This window comes from Lepus europaeus, chromosome 1, assembly GCF_033115175.1.
Source record: "Lepus europaeus isolate LE1 chromosome 1, mLepTim1.pri, whole genome shotgun sequence".
In the NCBI taxonomy this organism is placed as follows: Eukaryota; Metazoa; Chordata; class Mammalia; order Lagomorpha; family Leporidae; genus Lepus; species Lepus europaeus.
Window position 1 is genome coordinate 78,777,719 of NC_084827.1, and position 22,251 is coordinate 78,799,969.

The window sequence follows — 22,251 nt, forward strand, 5'->3', positions numbered from 1 at the left end:
AGGAATCTGGAGCGTTTCTGGGAGTTTATAAAATAAGGTAGAAAGTAGACTGAGATGAACATAAAATATAGAGGGAAAACAAAGCCAACCTGGAATCAGTGGGAAACTTCATTTTCTTTAATTAGCATATTTAAGTGAAGCTTAGAAGTAGCTCCTTCCCTGAAACATTGCATTTTATTAAAAGCTGTTTAGAGCTCATAACCATTCTGCTGATTTTCTCAAAACATGCTCTTCTTATAGGCCGGTGCTAAACTGTGCATATGAAATGAGCTTAGCTTAATGTTGTGTTAAAAGAATTTGGTCTCCAGAGCTGTCTCTCTTCTTAATAATATGTAATCATACTCCATCTATTTAGTTTTCATTTAACTTGCCCCATGCAGGCAATGAATCCAGTTTAATTAAATGTGCCTTTAAATAGTCAAATGGCAGTCATTTGCACCTAGCAAGCCTCCCTTTCATCCTATTAAGACCCCCTCAAGATATAAAAACCCAATAAAGAGGCCATGTAAGATGTGTGTCTGATAATGCAGAGGAAGGCTGACATTTGCTCCGTAATTTAGTGGAACCTGCGGTAGCTTTCGGGCACATTGTCACAGCTGAGTGGAGCTGGTATGGGGCCTCTTGGGTTCTGGATCAATTCTTATAAACAGCACATTTGGAAATGAGCTGGTGATCCTCTGGGCTAGAGCCAGAAATGCAGGGAGGTCCACAGAGACGCAAGACAGTTGCCTATCAGAGCTCTCAGAGTGCCCCCTCTGTAGAAGGGATGGCCTGTACCTCTGGCCATGTTCCCTGAGAGCACTGGGGTTGCATCTCCCAATTATAAGATTTGGTAGAAGCTCTGGGAAGCGCATCCTAAAAACTGAGAGCAGAGGGTTTGATGGTATTTTTTTTTTAAAGAAAGTCTAAATAATGGTATTTTATACTCTAATAATAATATTAGAGTACTGGGGGCCAGATTGTAGCACAGTGAGTTAATGCCTTGGCCTGAAGTGCCGGCATCCTATATGGCTGCCAGTTAGAGACCCAGCCGCTCCACTCCAATCCAGCTCTCTGCTATGGCCTGGGAAAGCAGTGGAAGATGGTCCAAGTCCTTGGGCCCCTGCACCCACGTGGGAGACCCAGAAGAAGCTCCTGACCTGGCTTTGGATCGGCGCATCTCCGGCCGTTGCGGCCAATTGGGGAGTGAACCATCGGATGGAAGATTTCTCTCTCTCTGCTTCTCCTCTCTGTGTAACTCTTTCAAATAAATAAATAGACAAATCTTTAAAAAATATATAATATGAATTGCTACAATGATCATCCAAATCCTTAAATCTCTCAGGTGAGGAATGGGCTTTACTCAACTTAGTGCTTCAGAATGCAGCATTTAATTATTTCTTCAATTTCTGCCAAGTGCTGGCCCTTGTTGAAGACCTAGGACACGTGGGGCCGGTGCTGTGGCACAGTGGGTTAATGCCCTGGCCTGAAGCGCCAGCATCCCATATGGGCATTGGTTCTAGTCCCAGCTGTTCCACTTCCGATCCAGATCTCTGCTATGGCCTGGGAAGGCAGAAAAAGATGGCCCAAGTCCTTGGGCCCCTGCACCCATGTGAGAGACCCAAAGGAAGCTCCTGGCTCCTGGCTTTAGAACGGCACAGCTCCAGCTGTTGTTGCCAGTTGGGGAGTGAAACATCGGATCTAGGACCTCTCTTTCTCCCTCTGCCTCTACTCTCTCTGTATAACTCTGACTTTCAAATAAATAAATAAATCTTTTAAAAAAAGACCTAGGACACAGTGGTAAATGATAACCAAATCTTTGTTCTCTGGAGGCCTTTATTCTAGTTGGCAGTGGCCATGGTAGGGGACGCAATAAACAAAAACAGTCAACAAGAAAATAAAAAATATACGGTGTCAGGCGGCGAAAGGAAAGAAAACATACCACGTTTAAGGGTAGAGATATTAGTATGGTGGGAGTGGCTAGAGTAGAGTGGACATATCAGAGAAGACTGCTCTGTTAGTATTTTATAGGGTGAGAATCAATACTCTTGTTGGTTATATGGTCTGAGCTAAGTTCAGCGTTGGAGGGTTTCATACTGTGTGTGGAAGACTGGCTACACCTTGTCACTCCATTGGTTGGCTTAGTTGATGAGGTTAACCGAGTGGGGCCCCCTTTTTTATCTATCTTTCCAGAATAGGGTACAAGAGAAGATTTTTCTCCAATTATTCTCTTAGGGACTTGAAAGTGGCATGGTATTTGGTTTTCTCTGAGTTTTAATGTATGTAAGCTTTGCCTGCCTAGGGAGAAAGCAGCTCTTCTGGTGAGGGCTCAGTCATTTAATTATTTATTTCCCATGCAACAAGAATGCCTTGGAATATAGGGCAATATTAACTTTCAAAATGTGATATGACTTTTAAATGTGAATTTGGTTCTTTATGTTTTTCAAAATATTGGTATCTGTGTTTCAACAACCCTGCATGATAGAGAAGATCTGTAATACTGAGCTCTGTAGTTTTGGGAAAATCCATTCATTTATCAAATATGTTTTCTGTTCCAGGATTTATTGCTTTGCTTTGTAACTCAGCTTTCATATTTAAAGTTTTGATAAGGTAGAATAAATAACTACCCCAATGTACATAAGAAATGCTAAGTATGTATGAGCTTTTCTTGAGTATAGGCATGTGTAGGAAGATGATAACAGAAGGGGGAGCTATTGTGCAAAAGAAATAGGGGCCAAGTGGTGATGGACTTTATAATCCAACTGTGATGGAGGTCAAAAGAAGTCTTGTAAACAAGGAAATAGCATGGCCATGTGGTCATACTGGAGTCTGTGTACAGAACAGGTCAAAAGGAGTTGAGAGTTGAAACAGAAAGACCATTTGCAGGGACCCAGGTAGGAAATGAAGGTGGCTTGGGTGTACAAAGGAGATGAAGAGAAGGCAAGAGACACAATGTCTGACTTGATGCTAAAATGAACAGGACTTGATTAAAGTGAAGGAAGTAATTGAAAAGAGAGAGATTTCCAGTATTCTAAGTTTAGCAACAAAACCATTTTTTGAGGGAAGTAATCCTCAAAGGTCAATAGGTTTGACCTTCAGTTTCTACATATCATACTGAGATTCATAATGAAAGCAGAGGCTCAAGGCTCAGAAGATAATGTGGGGCAGGAGAATACGCATATCTAAGTGTTGTTTCCAGTCCAGGCTGGTCCACTTCCAATTCAGCTCCCTACCAATGTGCCTGGGAAGCAGCAAATAGTGATCCAAGTACTTGAGTTCTTGTCACCCATGTGGGAGACCGAGCTGGAGTTCGTAGCTTCTGAGTTCAATATAGCCCAGCCCTGGCTGTTGTCACTATTTGTTGCTGCCATTTGCAGAGACATTAGAACCCTAGGTTATTCTCTGTCACTGTGACCTTCAAATAAATATTAAAAATAAAATAAAATCATGGGAGGAGAGGAGAGCACCTGGGGAGACAGTGAGGTATGAGAGGAGAGCCGGGACAAGGTCTCTGAGAAACCCCACGACTTAGGGCCTGTGCAGAAGAGCAGGAAACAGTGAGACTGAGGAGTGGCAACTAATGCAGGAAGAGATCAGAGCAGCGAGGAGGAGAGAGTGATTCAAGAGGAGGGCAGTTATCTCTTCTGCTAAAACAAAATTCAAAGGGCCAGTGCTGTGGTATAGTAGGTTAAGCCTCCGCCTATAGCACCTGCATACAAAATGGGCACTGCTTCAAGTCCTGGTTGCTCCACTTCTGATCCAGATCCCTGTAATGTGCCTGGGAAAGCAGCAGAAGATGGCCCAAGTGCTTGGTCCCCTGCACCTGCGTGGGAGACTCAGAAGAAACTCCTGGATGGGCTCAGCTCCTGCCATTGTAGCCATCTGGGGAGTGAACCAGCAGATGGAAGATCTTTCTTTTGTCTCCCCCTTGCTTTCTCTGTAACTTTACCTCTCTAATACAAAATAAAATCTTAAAAAAGAAACAAAGTTCAAGAGACAAAGGTAGACAAGGAATTAGCAAAACAGGGATCACTGCAGACCTTGATAGGAGAAAATTCCTAAGACAAGGGTGAAAAAAGTTTGGAAAGAATAGAGGAAATAAGAAGGGGAATACATAATTTCTAAGAGATGGTTAATCAGAATTTATACATGCCAGGCACTGTTCTAGGTGCTGGGACTGAGAAGTGCATTTACAAAATTTACCTTCAGTTACTTCTGTTATATAAAGAGACAGGAAAGTTAAAATAATTCCTGTAAACATGTCAATAAACATGCAACCTGTCAGGAAGGAAAACTTAAAGTACATGATTGTCAAGCTGGGCAGTTTTGTTTTATTTGGTGAGGGCACAGAAGTTGTCCAGAGAAGTCCTCTCCCGTAAAGTAACATTTGAGAACAGAACCATAGGAAGAGAGAGAGAGAGAGAGTATTCACCATGACAGTACATGTGGCGAGCACATTGCAGGTGGAAGGAACAGCACATAAAAAGGACAAGGGGTAGATTAAAGTAGTGCATTTGTGAGATGCAACAATCAAGATGAGAAGTCTAAAGGTAGTAGGTAAGGTTGAGCTGGTGAAAGAATGGGGATAGGGCAGATGGTGTCAAGCTTTGAAAACTTTTTCAACATTTAACCTTTTCCTCTATAAGGTGAGGCAATTAGAGGGTTCTCAGCAGAGCTGGCACAGGGAGGCAGGGCAGAAGCAAGGAGAGAATCAGGGGACTTTGACAGTCTCCCATGTTAGCATGTTAGCTTGCATCAGATGAGAGCAGTGGACATGGTGAGGAAGGGCCAAATTCTGGAAAGATTTTGAAGCTGCAGCTGACACAACTATGCCCTCTTGCTGCCTCTTCACATGGTTGGGCCTCTGGCCACACACACATGCCTAGCCCAGCAACCCTCTATGTGCTTAATTGCCTTTCTTTTTTTTAAATATTTATTTTTATTTGTTTGAAAGGTGGAAATACACACACACACACACACAGAGAGAGAGAGAGAGAGAGAGAGAGACGGAGGGAGGGAGGAAAGGAGGGATCTACCTTCTATCAGCTGGTCTACTCCCCAGATGGCTGCAATGGCCAGGACTGGAACAGGCTGAAGCCAGGGGCCCAGAGCTTCTTCTGGGTCTCCCAAGTGGTTACAGGGGCCCATGCACTTTGGGTCATCCTCTGCTGCTTTCCGAGGTGCATCAGTAGGGCGCTAGATTGTAAGTGGAGCAGCCGGGTCTTGAACCAGTACCCAGATGGGATGTTGGTGTCCTTGCTGGCGGCAGTTTAGCCTACTATGTCACAATGCTGACGCCTTAATTGCTTCTTATATTCAAGAACGTTAGACAACTGAAAAAATCGAAGGACCTATGTCTCTCATCTTATAGAGACACCAACTAATCAGTCTATTTGGATGATATTAGAAGGACTGTCAAGATGTGATGTGGTACCAGACTTTAAGTTTCTATAATGGAAAATGCTATTAATACAAATATTTGAGAATTAAAAAGTCTAATGATCTTGTGTTACTAGACATGATAGTTATCTTAATGAGAAAGCCCCAGAGGCCTAAAGGGTTAAATACTTGTAAAATCCTACAGGTGCTTTCAAAAATACTGTGAAGTAAGCAAGTGCCTCTTGTTGGTTGATAAGTTTATAATTTTAAACATGGCGACTTAAAGTCTTTTGTCATCCACAGTTATATATGATGTGCTGCTCATAAAACTAAAGCGTTGTTGGTTCTGTGTTTAGCTGTCCTCCTATAGGTTCCTATGGACTTTTTCCAGCCACTTCTATTGTATTCAGTACTTTGGGATGGCTCTGTAAACAGATGAAGCCAATAATGTATTAACAGTACCAACTGAGAGAAAGTATGGTTAACTGAGGTTACTAAAAAGAAAAAGCAATTCAAATCAATTGGTAATCTACAAAAAGAGTTAAAGATTTTAAAAGCTATTATTAAAATTGCTATATTGGTCTATTATACTATATTATATGTGTGTACATATTGTATGTCCACATGGGGAAATTTTATTAAGAGTTTTATTTTAAATGGCTTATAGATAAGATTGTCCATAAACTTAAGCTGCTAAAATCAATCAAAGATACATTTTAATTTGAGTGACCTGAATCTGTGTATCATATGTTTTAAACGTGTTGGTAGAAAGAAACTAAAAACATTTTAGATGGTTGTGCTTAAGTTTACTGGCTAAACAAACTACACCATGTTAGATATTTAAGAGGTGTTTTCAAATACATGATTCTTAAAATTTATAGAAGGCATTGGGACCTTCTGGTAAATGTTTTCTTAAGTTGTTATCTAGTGGTTGAAACGGTTTGCTAAGTATTCATGTGATATTGGTATTGTCAGCAAGCGATCTAGGACTTGCTCCCTCATTTCTCTATTCTAAGCCCAACTTGTTCTTTCATTTCTCTATTCTCTTCAAGGTAGGAAACTAATTCTATTATGAAGGAATCTGTAGGATGCACAATTTAATCTTTAGACCTTATAAAAGAGATGGCTAACATTTTTCTGTAATAGCAGAGCCAAAATAAGAACTTAAATAATAATCTCATAGCTAGATTCACTTCGCCATCAGCGAAGTATACAGTAAGTAGAAAAAACCTCCCTTTCAGACCAAAGGGAAAGAAAGTTTTAAAGTGAGAATATAATTTTCCTCATGGGCATTGTCTACCTTAGAAAAACTACTACAGAACATGCCTGTGACTATAGACTTGTAGTTCAGGCCACTGAAGATTAGAGATGGGACACGGGCACTCCCTTGACTTGCATCCTCTGGTCTGCTTTAACACAAACCAGGAGGAAAAGAAAGCTCGGCATCAGAAGCAATGGGTGGCAGGCCTATTAATGGCTGATCTGTACAGTGATCTGCCCTCAAACAGACCCAACAGGCCAGTCCACTGCAGTGGCTTTCAATGTGGTAAGCCTGGGCTTCAGCAGAAGTCAGCTTGTGAAGAGCCCTGGCAGCTCTGCCAAGAGTTGGATCACTGGAAATGGACCTGCCCTGGAGTCGAAGGATGCCCAGGTCAGAGCCACAGATCTTATTGGCTCTAAGCTGAAAAGCCCTTCACTCAGCCCAACTTCCAAAGTGACCACTGCAGCTAGGGGATGGTCAAGTAGGGTCAGCAACATTGCAGGCAGAACTGTAAATTTCTTGTTAGAGATGCCCCTTGCCTTTACCTGACCAGCTCTCCTCCCAGGCCAGCCAAGTAATGAAAGTCAACAGAGTGCCTTCCCCTAGGAGGTTCACACCTCCCTTAGGATGTATCCCATGTGAAGAGATATATAGGTCTGGGCCTCTTAACTTACAAGGCCTAAAGCCCACCAGATTATTATCAAGCCCCTTCTGTCAGGTTCTATTTGCCTCTCAATCAGAAAACTTAATTGTAGCTTAGACAGCACCTTTCTTAGCTCCTCTAATAATGACTCTGTCCTTTGTTCTAGGCCCTGTCTAGCGCACTTGGGCCTCATTCCTTTGTAATCATAACCTCTACTCTACCACCAATGGCTCTACTCCCAACCTGTGTGTACTGATGGTCCTCTTCCCCACTTAATGCTGTATAATTGTTCAAACCTGGTAAATGCCACTCTTAGGATCATTGGTTACTATCCTCACTCTGTCTTTTATGACCTTGTCTAAATATGATCAGAGTCGGCAAACTTGGAAGGCTTCTATAGCCTTGGCAACTCATGACGAGAGCCTAGGGTGGTTACTGGCGCCATAAACTAGAGTGTCAATTTGTTGGGTCAACAACAGGAGCCACTGTGCAGTTGCTCCTCATGCGGGATCTCTGTCCTTAATGTGCTGTACATTTTGATTTAATGCTATAACTAGTACTCAAACAGTATGTTTCACTTTGTGTTTCTATGTGGGTGCAAACTGTTGAAATCTTTATACTAAATTGATCTTCTGTATATAAAGAGAATTGAAAATGAATCTTGATGCAAATGGAAGGGGAGAGGGAGCGGGAGAGGGGAGGGTTGTGGGTGGGAGGGAAGTTATGGGAGGGGGAAGCCATTGTAATCCATAAGCTGTACACTGGAAATTTATATTCATTAAATAAAAGTTAAAAAAAAAACAAAACAAAACAAAAAAAAGAACGTTAGACAGATTAGACTAGGGCACACCTCTATGGCCTCATTTTAATTTAATTATCCCTTTAAATGCCCAATCTATGAATACAGTCACATTCTAAGAAACTGGGAGATAAGACTTCAACACATGAGTTTAAGAGGAAACCATATAGAACACATACTATTTTGATTTGAATTTAGTACTTATGAAAAAGATGAGAAATGATGTGAAAAGTGAACTGTTCTTCCTCTTTTCAGACTGAAATAGCCTCTAAAATCAGGACTTGGAACAACCAGTGTGGCAGTCAAGGGAGAAAATTCCTTGCAACAAGACCTTTGGGTTGTTCTCAGAGCTTAAGGGTGAATTAGATTAAAGACAGGAGTTTGTGGAATTATTTCAGCATTGATATGTGGACACCATGTATCCATTTTTGGAATCACATTGTAGAAACTGATTTCTCTACATTTTGAAATTGCCATCTGCGTTGCACACATTTTTTTTAAAATGAGTATCAGAGTGAGAGGGAGAGAAAGACACAGGTTGGAAATAGAAATTATTAAAATGAATAAGAATGGTCAAGTATTTTGGCTGGCGCCTAGGCTCAATAGGCTAATCCTCCGCCTGCAGCGCCGGCACCCTTGGTGCCCAGTTGGGGCGCTGGATTCTGTCCCGGTTGCCCCTCTTCCAGGCCAGCTCTCTGCTATGGCCCAGGAGTGCAGTGGAGGATGGCCCAAGTCCTTGGCCCCTGCACCCACATGGGAGACCAGGAGAAGCACCTGGCTCCTGCCTTCCGATCAGCATGGTACGCCAGCTGCAGCGGCCACTGGGGGGTGAACCAATGGAAAAGGAATACCTTTCTCTCTGTCTCTCTCTAGCTGTCCATTCTGCCTGTAAAAAAAAAAAAAAAAAAAAAAAAAAAAAAGGAATGGTCAAGCATTTGGCCTAGCAGTTAAGATAACTGCATCCCGTATCAATGTTTCTGGCTTCAAAACCCATGTGTAACTCACGACTCCAGCTTCCTGCTCACATAGACCCTGGAAACAGTAATGATGGCACCCATATCTGGGTTCGGTCACCCATATGGGAGATCTGCATTGAGGTCTCAGCTCCCAGATTTGGCCTGGTCTGGCCTAGCCCCAGCCATGGAGGGCATCTGGGGAGCAAACCAGTGCATGGAGTTCTCTCTGTTTCTGTGTCTCTCAAAGACAAAATTAAAGAGCAAGTCACAATGGAAATTAAAAAAAAAAATTTACAATGAAAATAAAAACATGTAAATACAGTGTTTTACTGAAAGACCCTAAATAGCACAACAGGTTACTCTAATTTCAAACAATGAAAATGAAATGAGTGAAAGTAGGTAGTAACTATTATCATATCACTGCTGCTTCATTAAAAGATGAGATCAGAATTTAATATTATACTGAAGACAACTTTTTAAAATTCAAAATAAATCAATGAGGTTAAAAGACTGCTGATGACACCATAGGTAGATGAGTAAGGGTGTGAAATGCACATCATGTTCTTACAATGAGCTTTGTTTCCATATTTTCTACCTCTGCACTTGTGTTGAAGGTGTTTGCACTGACTTCAGCGTGTTAATTTTCAAATTTTTACTCCAACACTTATCATGGGACATAGAACAAGTAGTTTCACATAAATTCCAATTTCTTCACCTGTAAAATGAGAATAATGAGGACTTCAATCCCAGAGAGCTGTCATGGAGATTACATGAATAATGTGGGTTAAGTGGTAGGTATGATATTTGCTGAATTGAGTACTGAATAAATAAGTTTAAAATAACTGTTAGTAAAAGAGAGAGGAATGAACCCCAGCCATTGTATGGGAGTAGGCTACAAGTCAGGACATGAGAGCGTAGTGGCATAGGTGAATAGGAGTGGCCAGGGTGAAGTGGGGACTCGGGTATACATGCCCCATGTTCACGACAGCAATGGCTGCCAAAGCCAGAAAACTGCCATTGCAGGCACGAAGCCTTACCGTTTTTCCACATACATAATTTGTTCAAACACAGGCAATAATGCTCCATCTGACTTCACTTACAAAATATGCATTCAAAGATTCAGTTTTTTAAGAAGTTCAACACAACAAAAGCAGAGGATTAAACCAAGTATGAGATTCTGCTTTTCAGATCCTGCTCTCACTGTTCCACAACAATCAATAAAGGACTAGAAATGAAATCCATGGAAGAGAATTAATTAGGACTTATCAGATTTAAGGACAAGTCAAGGCACCTAAGAAGTTTTTCTGCTTCACAGACCATCCAGTGTGAGTCTCCTATTTAGTTCAATCAAGCTGGGTTATCCACAGTTTCACTCTGTTGTGATGTGTAAAACCTACTTACACTCAGAGTTATCCAGAAAAAATGAGATCCTGGGTTATTCAGCAAAGTTCCTCTACATGAAGCTGCCAAACATAGCTTCAAAACCAGATACAACTTCTCAGGAAGCAGCCCAAATCCAGACTGGGCCATCAAAAAAGTGGATAAGCAGAAATTCACATGGTTCTCTTGCTAAGCCATAGGGACCCCTGATTGTTAATTTGGGAACTCTATTAAATAGTGGGTTAGTATTTAAAGGGAGTGCCTTAGGGGGTGAGTAGGCCTAGTCTGTTCGAATGAGAGAATTGATAATGGACAAGATTATCTATGGAGTCTGAGCAAGCTTGTTTCAACACTGTCCAACTCATAACCAGTCGGGCAGAGGAAACAGGTCCACACAGATGAAATGGCCAGCAACTGAAAAAGTGAGCTAATGATATAGCAATGAGGAACAAACACAAAGTGGGACCTGCACATGTCCAGTTTTAAGGAAATGCAAAGAGAAGAGCTGCTGTCCTAAATAATAAGCTGATCAGAACAAGTGTTCTTATCAACATGCTTTTTTACTATAATTACTATAATTGGACTGAAAGATAGTAAAAGACTAGATTCATGACTGGAACTACTTCTATACAGCAAAAGAGTTGCAAAGTCCCCTTTCTTCTTTTAACATATTAATGAACATTAGAATTGTGTCATTTTACAATATGGCTGCTGACTCTGGCCTCAGAATCAGCCCTTAAGGCATTCAGATCTGGCGGAAGAGCCCATGAGAGTATTTCAGTCATGGAAAGCCAAGACACTCTGTCAAACAAACAAACAAACAAACAAACAAAAAGACCTAAATGAAAGATCTCCATGAGTGAGATCCCAGTGGAAAGAACAGGTCATCAAAGAAGGAGGAACCTTTCTCTGAAGGGAGGAGAGAACTTCCACTTTGACTACGACCTTGTCTAAATATGATCAGAGTTGATGAACTCAAAAGGCTTCCATAGCCTTGGCAACTCATGACAAGAGCCTAGGGAGATTACTGATGCCATAAACAAGAGTGTCAATTTGTTAAGTCAACAACAGGAGTCACTGTGCACTTGCTCCTCATGTGGGATCTCTGTCCTTAATGTGCTGTACACTGTGATTTAATACTATAACTAGTACTCAAACAGTATTTTTCACTTTGTGTTTCTATGTGGGTGCAAACTGTTGAAATCTTTACTTAATATATACTAAATTGATCTTCTGTATATAAAGAGAATTGAAAATGAATCTTGATGTGAATGGAAGGGGAGAGGGAATGGGAAAGGGGAGGGTTGCGGGTGGGAGGGAAGTTATGGTGGGGGGAAACCATTGTAATCCATAAGCTGTACTTTGGAAATTTATATTCATTAAATAAAAGTTAAAAAGATATGGCTGCTGAAATTTGCAAAGTGATAATTTTGAAAAGGAGATCCTTATAATAAAATATCCCTGATGCTTAGGGGGAAAGCAAGGGTGCAATCGTAGGCAGGGTGGACAGCTTTTGATCATGGCCAAGTGGTACAGAAAAGAATCTGATTCCAATTCTGCTTATTCCATGTGACTTTTGTTAGGTCCCACTTCCTCATTGGGCTTCAGGGCTCTTCTCTGTCAAAGGAAAAGACGAAACTTTCCTGTTTCTTCTAGATGAAACATTCTGTGATCCTGGCATCCAAAGCTTTCTTCAAGACAGTGGAAGAATAAACTGCATCTAGCACTTACTATGAGATAAAGTTGGTATTAACTTTGAACAGGTTAAACCATTATGCTTATATTTTATACTACTATGTATTTGTCTACAAAAGGTTTCCAGTTTCCCTCTGTCCTTTCCAGGAATAATGGCATACATGTTTTTACATAGTAAGAACATGATCATAAAGCTAAGAGTTCAGGGTATAAGTTTGATGAAGTAAATAATTTCTCCAAATTAGAATAAAACTAGATCAAACCCTAGAAGAAATTTGGAAAAGTTTTGCTCAACCTCTTCTCTTGATTTTCACATCCAATGAAAGAGAGACTGGCTTTTAGTCAGTTTCAGCTTCTGTAACCAATGACGTTAGAACTGGAAAAATAGCAAAATGGTGACTGAGGATAGGGCTCTGTTCCTTGGGAGCATTTAGGTTGCATTTTGACTTGGAAGTTGGATGGGGCATCAACAGTGAGAGAAGTAACAATAGGATGATAAAAATAATAATGGCTAGTATCTCCTGAGGATTTACATGATAATACAAGTATCAAATTTTAGGCAGGAAATTTTACCATAGTATCTTATCTATGACATTTCAGAGCCAAAACTTGAAAGTGTGTTTGTCATCAAAGCTTGAATGCATGAAACTTAAAGGTATAAATAGAATAATATATCTGGGGATATCTGGGGAAGGCCCACAGAATCCGGTGTGATTGTTATACCCAGTGAGGGGAAGAACGGAGTAGAAGGTGAAAAGACATTAGCTCAGATTTCAGAAGGTTTTGATTGTCAGGCAGAATCTGATGTTGTAATTGTCAAAACATGCGGGCATTTTCAAGATAAGGTGCCTTTGATACAGCTATTGAATACTGAAAGGAGTAGTAGATTGTTACATGGGGAATCGTAAACTGGAAAAATTATTTCTCACAAATCTGGAGCCTTGAGAGTCCAAGATCATGGGGCCAGCAGAATCCGTACTTGGTGACAGGTCATTTTTGGGTCTTTAATGGCACCTTCTGTGTCCTTCTGGTGTGGGGGTCAGGGCATCTGAGGCCTCATTTACATAACCTAATCACCTCCCAAAGACCCCCCCCACCTCCTGACATCATCACATTAGCAATAGGTTTCTTTCTTTTTTTGAGATTTTTATTTATTTATTTATTTGAAAGGCACAGTTACAGAGAGAGGGAGAGACAGAGAGAGAGAGAGAGAGAGGTCTTCCATCTGCTGATTCACTTCCCAAATGGCCATAATGGATGTTGCTGGGCCAAGCCTAAGCCAGGAGCTGGGAGCTTCTTCCATGTCTCCCACGTGGGTGCAGAGGCCCAAGGACTTGGACCATCTTCTGCTGCTTTCCCAAGCTCATTAGCAGGCAGCTGGATCAGAAGTGAAGCTGCCTGGACTTGAACCAGCACCCATATGGAATGTCCTCACTGCAGGCCACAGCTTAACCTGCTATGCCACAATGCAGGTCCCCAGCAATTAGGTTTCAAAAATAGGAATTTGGGAAGGCAGAAAGATAAACATTCAGACTATAGCAAAACCTACTCATAGTTTACAAAAGAAAGAGGGGTCAGTGTTGTCATGATGTGAGTTAAGCCAATGCCTGAGATGCTGGCAACACATTAGTAGAGTAAAGGTTCAAGTTCTATCTGCTCTGCTTCTGATCCAGCTCCCTAATAACGCACCTGAAAAAGAGTGGAAGATGGTCCACATAGTTGGGTTCCTGTCACCCACTTGGGAGACCCAGATGAAGTTCCAAGCTCCATGCTTCGGCCTGGCCACAGTCCAGGCTGTTGTTGGTGAGTCAACCAGCAGATGGAAGATCTCATCCTCTCTCTGTCTCTCCCTCCCTCTCTAACTCTGCCTTTCAAATCAATCAATCAATCAATCAATGTTTAAAAAATAAAAAGAAATAAAAGATACTTGTAAGGTATTGCTCAGCAGCAATTATTATTCAGTCAAATCTCTTTAAAGGGTCTCACTCCTTTTCCAAGTCTCTTGTTAGCATACTGACAATTTGCAATGTTTTATGATTACCTAGGACTTTCCCCACACCATCCCAAGGAAGCCAGAGAACTAGTTTGGCTGACCTTCTTGCACATGGAATTCAGACATGATGCAGATTTTACTAACTGAATACACTTTTGCAAAATTGTGATAAGCACTGCTAGAAAGGAAGAAGTGCAAATAATCCATGAGGTTGTGGTTGCAAGATAAACACAGAAATGTCCACCATTTGGGACCCGTTACTTCTGTAGTGTCAAGGTGGGGTCACTGCAGCCAGCAGGAGTGGCTGCAGCAACAGCAAGTTCTTCATGCACTTGTGGTAATGGCTCCAATTGTGACTTTCAATGTGCAGTTTGCTTAGAAGAGTCATTTGATAGTGTGGTTTTGAGCCATTACCCTGAAGGGTTAGGGCAACTTTCTTGCAGTAATTTTGTGATCTGCTCAATATCTGTTTAATACACTCTCGTTCTGCTTAATCGCCCTGAGCTTGGTTCCATTGCTTGGAACTATAAACCTCGTCTGTTATGAACTGTCCTTTCCTTTTGATAAATTCTGTTTTCACTACTTTGTTCTGTATCCAGTGATGTTTTCAGTCCTCACCTGATGGTTTGGCAGCTGTTGTGCCAACCTGCTACTGAGTCTGGAACTGGATAGTAGAAAGAACAACTCCAGGAGGGCAGCCAGATGGTGGTGAAAGTGCATGGATGATGGTGTGGCATAAAGAATGCTGGACAGAACTAACAATAAAGGTTTTACTGTGGGTCTGAAAAAATATTAGGTTCCAATTCACAACTCGTCGCGGGCTAGTGATGAGTATAGCTGTGGTCATACTTGAATTGTCAGTTGCCCCATCTCCAAATTCTCACAATTTATAGTATGCTTATTTATTACAGCATCATATACTGGCACCACAACCATCAGTGTCTATCTCTTTCACTAGTGTGGAGCAGAAGTATGACATTGTTGGAGTTTATGGGAGACTCAATTAATAGCATCTCTTCATCACCACTCCACCAATTGAGAAACTTGATGGATATGATAAAGGAGTAACAGAAAACACAGACATAACATTTTCCTAAGAACTTGTCTTTCACTCATTTAATTTGTAGCAATCTTACAAAAATAGGCACTATTTTCCCACTTGCACACAGAGAAATGGAGAAGTTGAGTAAATTACAGAAGATAAAAGAACACACAAAGAGGAGGAGTATTTCTAGTATTTGTAACAAGCAGAAAGAGGTCAAAATGTCAGCTTTTTTCTCCATGACAGAGCTGATAGACTTTAAGTAAAAAGCAACAGAATACTTAATGATACTGCATCCCAATCTCAGCACTAGAAAATGGTGGGTCTCTGAAGACACTAAGATTCTTTGTCCTGCTACCCAGCTCACCCAGCTCATCACTGAATTTTCCTGAAAGAGAAGCTAGTGAGATGAGGAAAATAGTCATCAGGTGATGTGATGGATAGATATCTCCTCCAAGGACTCGGGCTTGGCTCAGGGTAAAATTGTGAAATAGGTATTTTATTTCTGGAAATGTGCCAAATGTCCCTTGAACAAGTCTGATGACCAGTTGTCATGGGACAGTGTTCTCTCCACTATGAGTACAGGAAATTGATAGTACCACCATGAGGACAGCACAAAACACGCCAGGGAATAATTTATAATGAGGGAATAGGAAGGGGAAAGTAGCACATTCTTTGGGCTTCCTATACAATATGTCCTGAGAAGTTTGCCAGCTTGCTACTTTGCAAGCTCTGGGTTATAGAAAAGAAAGAGCCCACTCCTTACACTGAAATGAGAAAGAGAATGTCATACAGCTTGTTATTTCTGTCAATGATCTTGGGTACAGAAGAGGATAGATATCCTTAAGAAGGGAGAATCCTGGGCCAGTTTGACTACAGAATACTCTTTTGTTGACTTAAATAAATAAATAAATAAATAAATAAATAAATAAAAAACAGAAAAGATCTTGAATCTGTCTTTTGGCATGGAAAAAATGAAGGACTAAAGGACCCACTGATGCCGAGCTGAGAAATCTGTCTAGGTAATATCTTATTAATGTAATTTCAAGTGGAAATAAAGGAGTGCTAAAAATCTTTCTGTCTAGGCTGGCGCCATGGCTCAACAGGCTAATTCTCCACCTAGTGAGGCCGGCACACCGGGTTCTAGTCCCGGTTGGGGCGCTGGATTCTGTCCCGGTTGCCACTCTTCCAGGCCAGCTCTCTGCTTTGGCCCAGTAGTGCAGTGGAGGATGGCCCAAGTGGTTGGGTCCTGCACCCCATGGGAGACCAGGATAAGCAACTGGCTCCTGCCTTCGGAACAGCGTGGTGCGCCAGCCGCAGCGCGCCAGCCGCGGCGGCCATTGGAGGGTGAACCAACGGCAAAAGGAAGACCTTTCTCTCTGCCTCTCTCTCTCTCACTAGCCACTCTGCCTGTCAAAAAGTAAAAAAAAAAAAAAAAAAAAAAAAAAAAAAAAAAAAAAAAAAATTCTGTCTAAAATTACCTTTGGGTTTCCTGAAATATCATTGTCATAAAACAAAAAAATTGCCCTGAATTCTGAGAACAAGTTGGGATCTCCTATAATCTTGGGGCGTGAACTCCCTTAAAATAGATATGTACCTACTGTCTTTCTGTGGGATGGTTTTGTTACTGAGTGTCTCATATTCCTCAGCCTCACTCCATGACATGGCCACATGATCATCCAAAGACTTCAATATCTTTACAATCAAACACTATTCCTGACCAGAATGACCTTGGGTCCTGGAGGTCTCAATCAGTTAGAGAGACTTGCAACTTTGGTACAGGAAAAGAATGGAAGTTCCTTGTCTCTCTTTTTTGGAGAGTGTTCTGGGGAAAGAAAAGCTTATTGTCATGTTGGATAATCCACTAGAAGAAATTTAACTTGTTCTGGATAAAAGGCAAGAGATCTCCAGGTTATGACACCAAATTTAGGCTGGAAGTCAGGCATGAGGAATATATAAGAAACAGAGCATGAGTAAATTCATAGGATAAAATGGACAACACTGTTGACAGCATAAATAAGTAGATTTTCCATGGATATAACTAGCCTACAACATATTCATATATTGCATAGGCCTAGAGAGTATTCATATTTAATTTTAATTATATTACAAGGTAATAATGATTAATCTTTTAAAAGGCTATTGTAGAACTCTGTCATTCCATTTCATCCCCTTTGCAACATCCCAGTTCAAGCATTTCTCCATCTTTTCCTAAGCCTATAGCTGATTTAACAGTATCAACAACTCTGTGGTACCTACTTTCCAGTTCATATTTTCACCCAGGGAATGTTCATAAAATATGAATCTGATTATGACACTGCTGTTTAAACTCAAAGGTTGTTATTATCCACAGAATTTAATACAAATATATTAAGCAGGGCTTGGCCTATCTTGCCACCCACAAACATCCAACACAACTCTGTCTTTGTACTTATCCACCAATACATACACTGTATATTAGACTTGCCATACTTTTAAACATTTTAAATACAATTTTTAAATTTAACATGAACTTTAGAATTACAAAAATGTTGAAACCTGGTAGATGTTTCTCACATATTCCCTCCTTCCTCTTCTCCTCACATTTTATATTATAATAGCCCATTTATCAAGTTAAAGAAATTAACACTGGGAAAATATTATCAACTAAAGACCTTATTCAGATTTCACTAATTTTCCTACCGTCTTTTTCCAATTGCACACCATTATCAGGATCTCACCTTGCATTCACTTGTTTCTCCTTCCTCATTTCCAGTCTGTGACAGTTCCTCAGTCTTTCTTTATCTTTCACGACCTCTGAGGAGTGTTTATTAGTTGCTTTGCTGAAAGTCCCCCTTTTAGCTTGTTTTATGTTTCTCATATTGGACTATAGTTATGCATTTGTGGCTAAAACACTGAAGAAATGATTCTGTGTCCTTCTCAGTGCAACACACCCCAAGGTTCACAATGTTGGCGTATCTTATTACTGGTGATAGTGACCCCTCTCCATTAGAAGGGGGCCTTGCTGGAGTTTGCTTCTACAAAATTACTATCTTTGTGCTTGTAATTAATACACATCTCAGGGGAAGTACTATGAGGCCATTCAAATTTTGTCATCAAGCTCCCCCCCCCCTAATTTTAGCATCCATCAGTGAATCTTTTTGTACACATTTAGTTTTATTGTAACAAAGCAACTTGTACCTTTTTAACATTTAAAACTGAGCATCTTTCTTTTCCAGTGAAACAAAAAGAAAATTTAAAAATAAACAGAAACAAAATTACAATAGAGAATGCCGATTCCAAATAAGATCCTCCAGGTTCTGCTGATTCTCCCATCAAATGGCAGGGCTCAAGTCATCATTAGGAGATAATTTTATTTTTAAAAGCATCATCTTAAACTGCAAGGATGCCCATTCAGTATCACAATTAAACATGCCAAAGGAGAAGCCATGTTGTCAAAATGCCCACTTAACCCACCTAAACATCTGAAACCCACCCCTTGCTGACTTTCTATAACCCCAATTTTTAAAGGTTCTTCTTTTTTTAAACAAGAGAATGCTAACTGTCTGTAGTCACACATAGACACAGTGTAATCTCTGAGCCCAATGCACAGAGAGAGAAGAAAAGCCAGAATTCTATGCACTACTACCCAGGACCTAGCAGACTCCAGTTTCCAGCAGAGCCAAGGGAGCAGGAAGATTTCTTTTTCCCACAGAGCACAGTGCTGTTGATTCCATACAGTTTTTGTCAAGACAAGAAGGGATAAAATGACTTTGGAAAAGAAAGGGGTAGAGATTCTTTCCCATTGTATTCTGCTTCAGGTATTTTTCTCACAATAAGGTGAGAACCATGGTGGAGAAAAAGACCGGCCGATGCCACTGCTCACTTGGCTAATCCTCTGCCTGCGGTGCCGGCACCCCAGGTTCTAGTCCCGGTTGGGGCACTGGATTCTGTCCTGGTTGCTCCTCTTCAGTCCAGCTCTCTGCTGTGATCCTGTGACCCAGGAGTGCAGTGGAGAATGGCCCAAGTGCTTGGGCCCTGCACCTGCATGGGAGACCAGGAGAAGCACCTGGCTCCTGGCTTCAGATCAGCGCAGCACGCCTGCCACAGCGGCCATTTGGGGAGTGAACCAACGCAAGGAAGACCTTTCTCTCTGTCTCTCTCTCTCTCTCTCACTAACTCTGCCTGTCCAAAAAAAAAAAAAGAGAGAGAGAGAGAGAGAGAGAAAGAAAGAAGAGAAAGAAAAAAGAAAAAGAGAGACCTTTAAAACAGGGAGACTGAGCACAAGAGGGAAAAAAATAAAAAGATGGCAACAACTGGCTCCCAAGGACTGAGACAATTAAAAAAAAAAGTTGGCATCCATCAGTGTTTTCTATTACTCTTCTCCTGCATCCCCCTCTCTTTTTCCCCTTCATCTTCATCTTCATCTTCTTCCCTTTCATCCTCATCCCCTTCCTCCAATTCTTCTTCATCATCATCTTCTCCTCCTTCCCCTTCTTCATCATCCGTATCAGGAACCAAGTAGTACTGTAATAGATCCAGCCAAATAGCATCCTTGATGGCCTCTCCTAACTCATGTGCACCTGCATCAGAATGGTTAGTAAGCCAGGGGAAGAAGCTCTCTGGCTTCTCCTGCTGCCTCTTCCTGCCGGCTTTGTTATGCGTTTGACTTGAATGCTTTGTCAAATCCTTTCCAGATTTCCATTTGATTTCAGTGGACTTTGATGATGGATCACTACTCTCATTCAGATGAAATTTTTTGGAGAGAACTTTATTTTTGAAGTAAGGATTTTCATCAAAATAAAAATCTAATCTGTAACTTGATTTAATATCTTCAAATTCTGTCACTTCAACTCTGGTCAGATAATGCAGCGTCTGTCTCTTCATCCTCCTCCCCAAGCAGTGCAGATGCTTGTAGATAGTTGCCAAATGTTGTTACCCCAAAATTTGGGATTTGGGCAATCAGTTCTGACCTCTTCTGAAAATAACGGTTGGCAGAGTTTGTTATATTTCTGTTCTACTTTCCAAATCTCCTTACTGGCTTGTCCATTAAGTGTATTTCATTTTGTACTTCATCAATATGTTCGGTTGTTTCCTGCTGTTCTTTTTCTCCCTTGACAAACTCTGAGAGGCCAATATGACCACCGGCCTCGAGCCAGGGGCTGTTCTCAGCTTCTTCCTTTGAGGAAGGAGTGCAGCTGTGTGTTTGGGGGCCATGTTTGTGTGAAACTCTGAGCCCCAACACCAGGCAGGAGGAAGCTCTGAGAACTTATCAGGGAATCTTATCTTCAATGATTATTACTGATACATGATCTGCTTCTTATATTTTCTTTTGCTTTAAATGCCTATCCCCACCTTTATCTCTTAGCCAGTTTCTACTCATTCTGTCTTTCCTCATTGAAGGTTGCTTCTCCTCTTGGAAACCCTCCCAGACTGTCCAGGCAGGCTGAAAACTCCTTTCTCCACATTTCCTTAGCAGCCCCCAAACACTGCTCCACAATACTCATCACCATGGATATTGAATACTGGCTCTCTGTTTCCCTGTAAGTCACCCCATATGACTGCCAACATCTTGAGGCAAAGGACTCTGTCTCAGCATTTTTTTCCTAACAGTAATCAGCCTGGGTTCTGGCCTAAAATAGGCATTCATAATGTGTTTGAGAATAAACAAATGATTGAAAGCACCTATTATATTCTTTCCAAAATTCATTTTAAAGCTGAACAATTCAGACTTTTAGTCATTACAGTAAGAAGAATAATACTCATTTATAAATACATGATTCTGATTTCCTGCCAAAATTTTTCCCCTTTGGGAAATTTACTTATGTTGTTTCTGGAATCAGCCTTACTTAATCCTCCAAAAATGGAGCTAAAACCTTGCTCGTTGCTTTATTATTTTTTTAATCCCCATCCCTTCCAAACAATGGCCTACCTTTTCTCCTCCACCTGTGATTCAGTTTGCAAGTATATTTTCAAGGGCAAAGTTGCAGAAGTTGCTCTTTCCTTCCTTTTGCTAAGCTTCTGAGCATCTCTTATCCCAAACCTGTCACAGGAATTACTTTCATCCCTGATGATATGTTGCTTCCTGTGTGTTTGCTTCCTTCTGTATATTCAAGGAGGGGGTTATAAAACTGCCCTTAATTCCCATAGAAAGTAAAACAAACTATGGAAACTGGCTAATAGTTATTACATTATGTAAAGAGTGGTTGGAATAATTAATGCAGGAGATCAGGCATACATGTTTATGCACATGTCCTGGACTGCCCAATGGACTATTAACATGTCAGAAGTAACAAGTACCTGGAAATATTAAAAGAAAGTTATCCTCTTCCTCCAACACTATCATCACCCTTATCACTGCTGAGTTCATCACGGAAATCTATTGTATTGTGTATGGTCTACTCAGAACCATCCTACATACCTGCTCCGTTAACATCATCACTTCTTTGAACCTTTCTAGTACATTGAACCCTCATAATAATTCACTGGGGTATTTACATTAGATTTTATTGCAGTTATTTTCTATCACAATATCATTATTCTGTATCTATTTTCTCCCTACCCACAGTAGATCAGGAATTTCATAAAGGCTAAGATTCAGATTTATACCTCTTTATAATTAGAGTCTATTGCTGTACTGAGAACATAATAGGAGGTAGAATTAACTTGTTTGGACTCCATCTTTAGATATAAAGATATAAAGAAATGGCTAAATTGGGGAAGAGCATGTTAGAAATTAACAATTAGTGAGGCCAGCATTGTGGTGTAGTGGGTAAAGCCACCACCTGCAACACTCCCATCCCATATGAGGGCCATATCATCTCTGACTGCTCCACTTCCAATCCAATTCACAATTAATGACCTGGGAAAAGCAGCAGAAGATGGCCCAAGTGTTTGGGCCCATCCAGCTTATGTGGGAGACTTAGAAGGGGCTCCTGGCTCCTGACTTTGGCGTGGTCCAGTCCCGGGTATTGACGTCATCTGGGGAGTGAACCAGTGGATGGAAGTGCTCTCACTCTCTCTGTCTCTCTCTCCCTCTCTCCCTCTCTCCCTCTCTCCCTCCCCCCCCCCTCTATATATATATAAAACTCTGAATTCAAAATAAATAAATATTGGGGCTTGTGCTGTGGTGGAGTGAGCTAAGC

At 41.0% G+C, this 22,251-nt stretch overlaps 1 pseudogene; it reads right to left on the reverse strand.

Moving 5' to 3' along the window:
• Window positions 1-19,468: 19,468 nt before the first annotated feature.
• On the reverse strand, window positions 19,469-20,323 carry LOC133762854 (protein SET-like; annotated as a pseudogene).
• Between the last annotated feature and the right edge of the window lie 1,928 nt (window positions 20,324-22,251).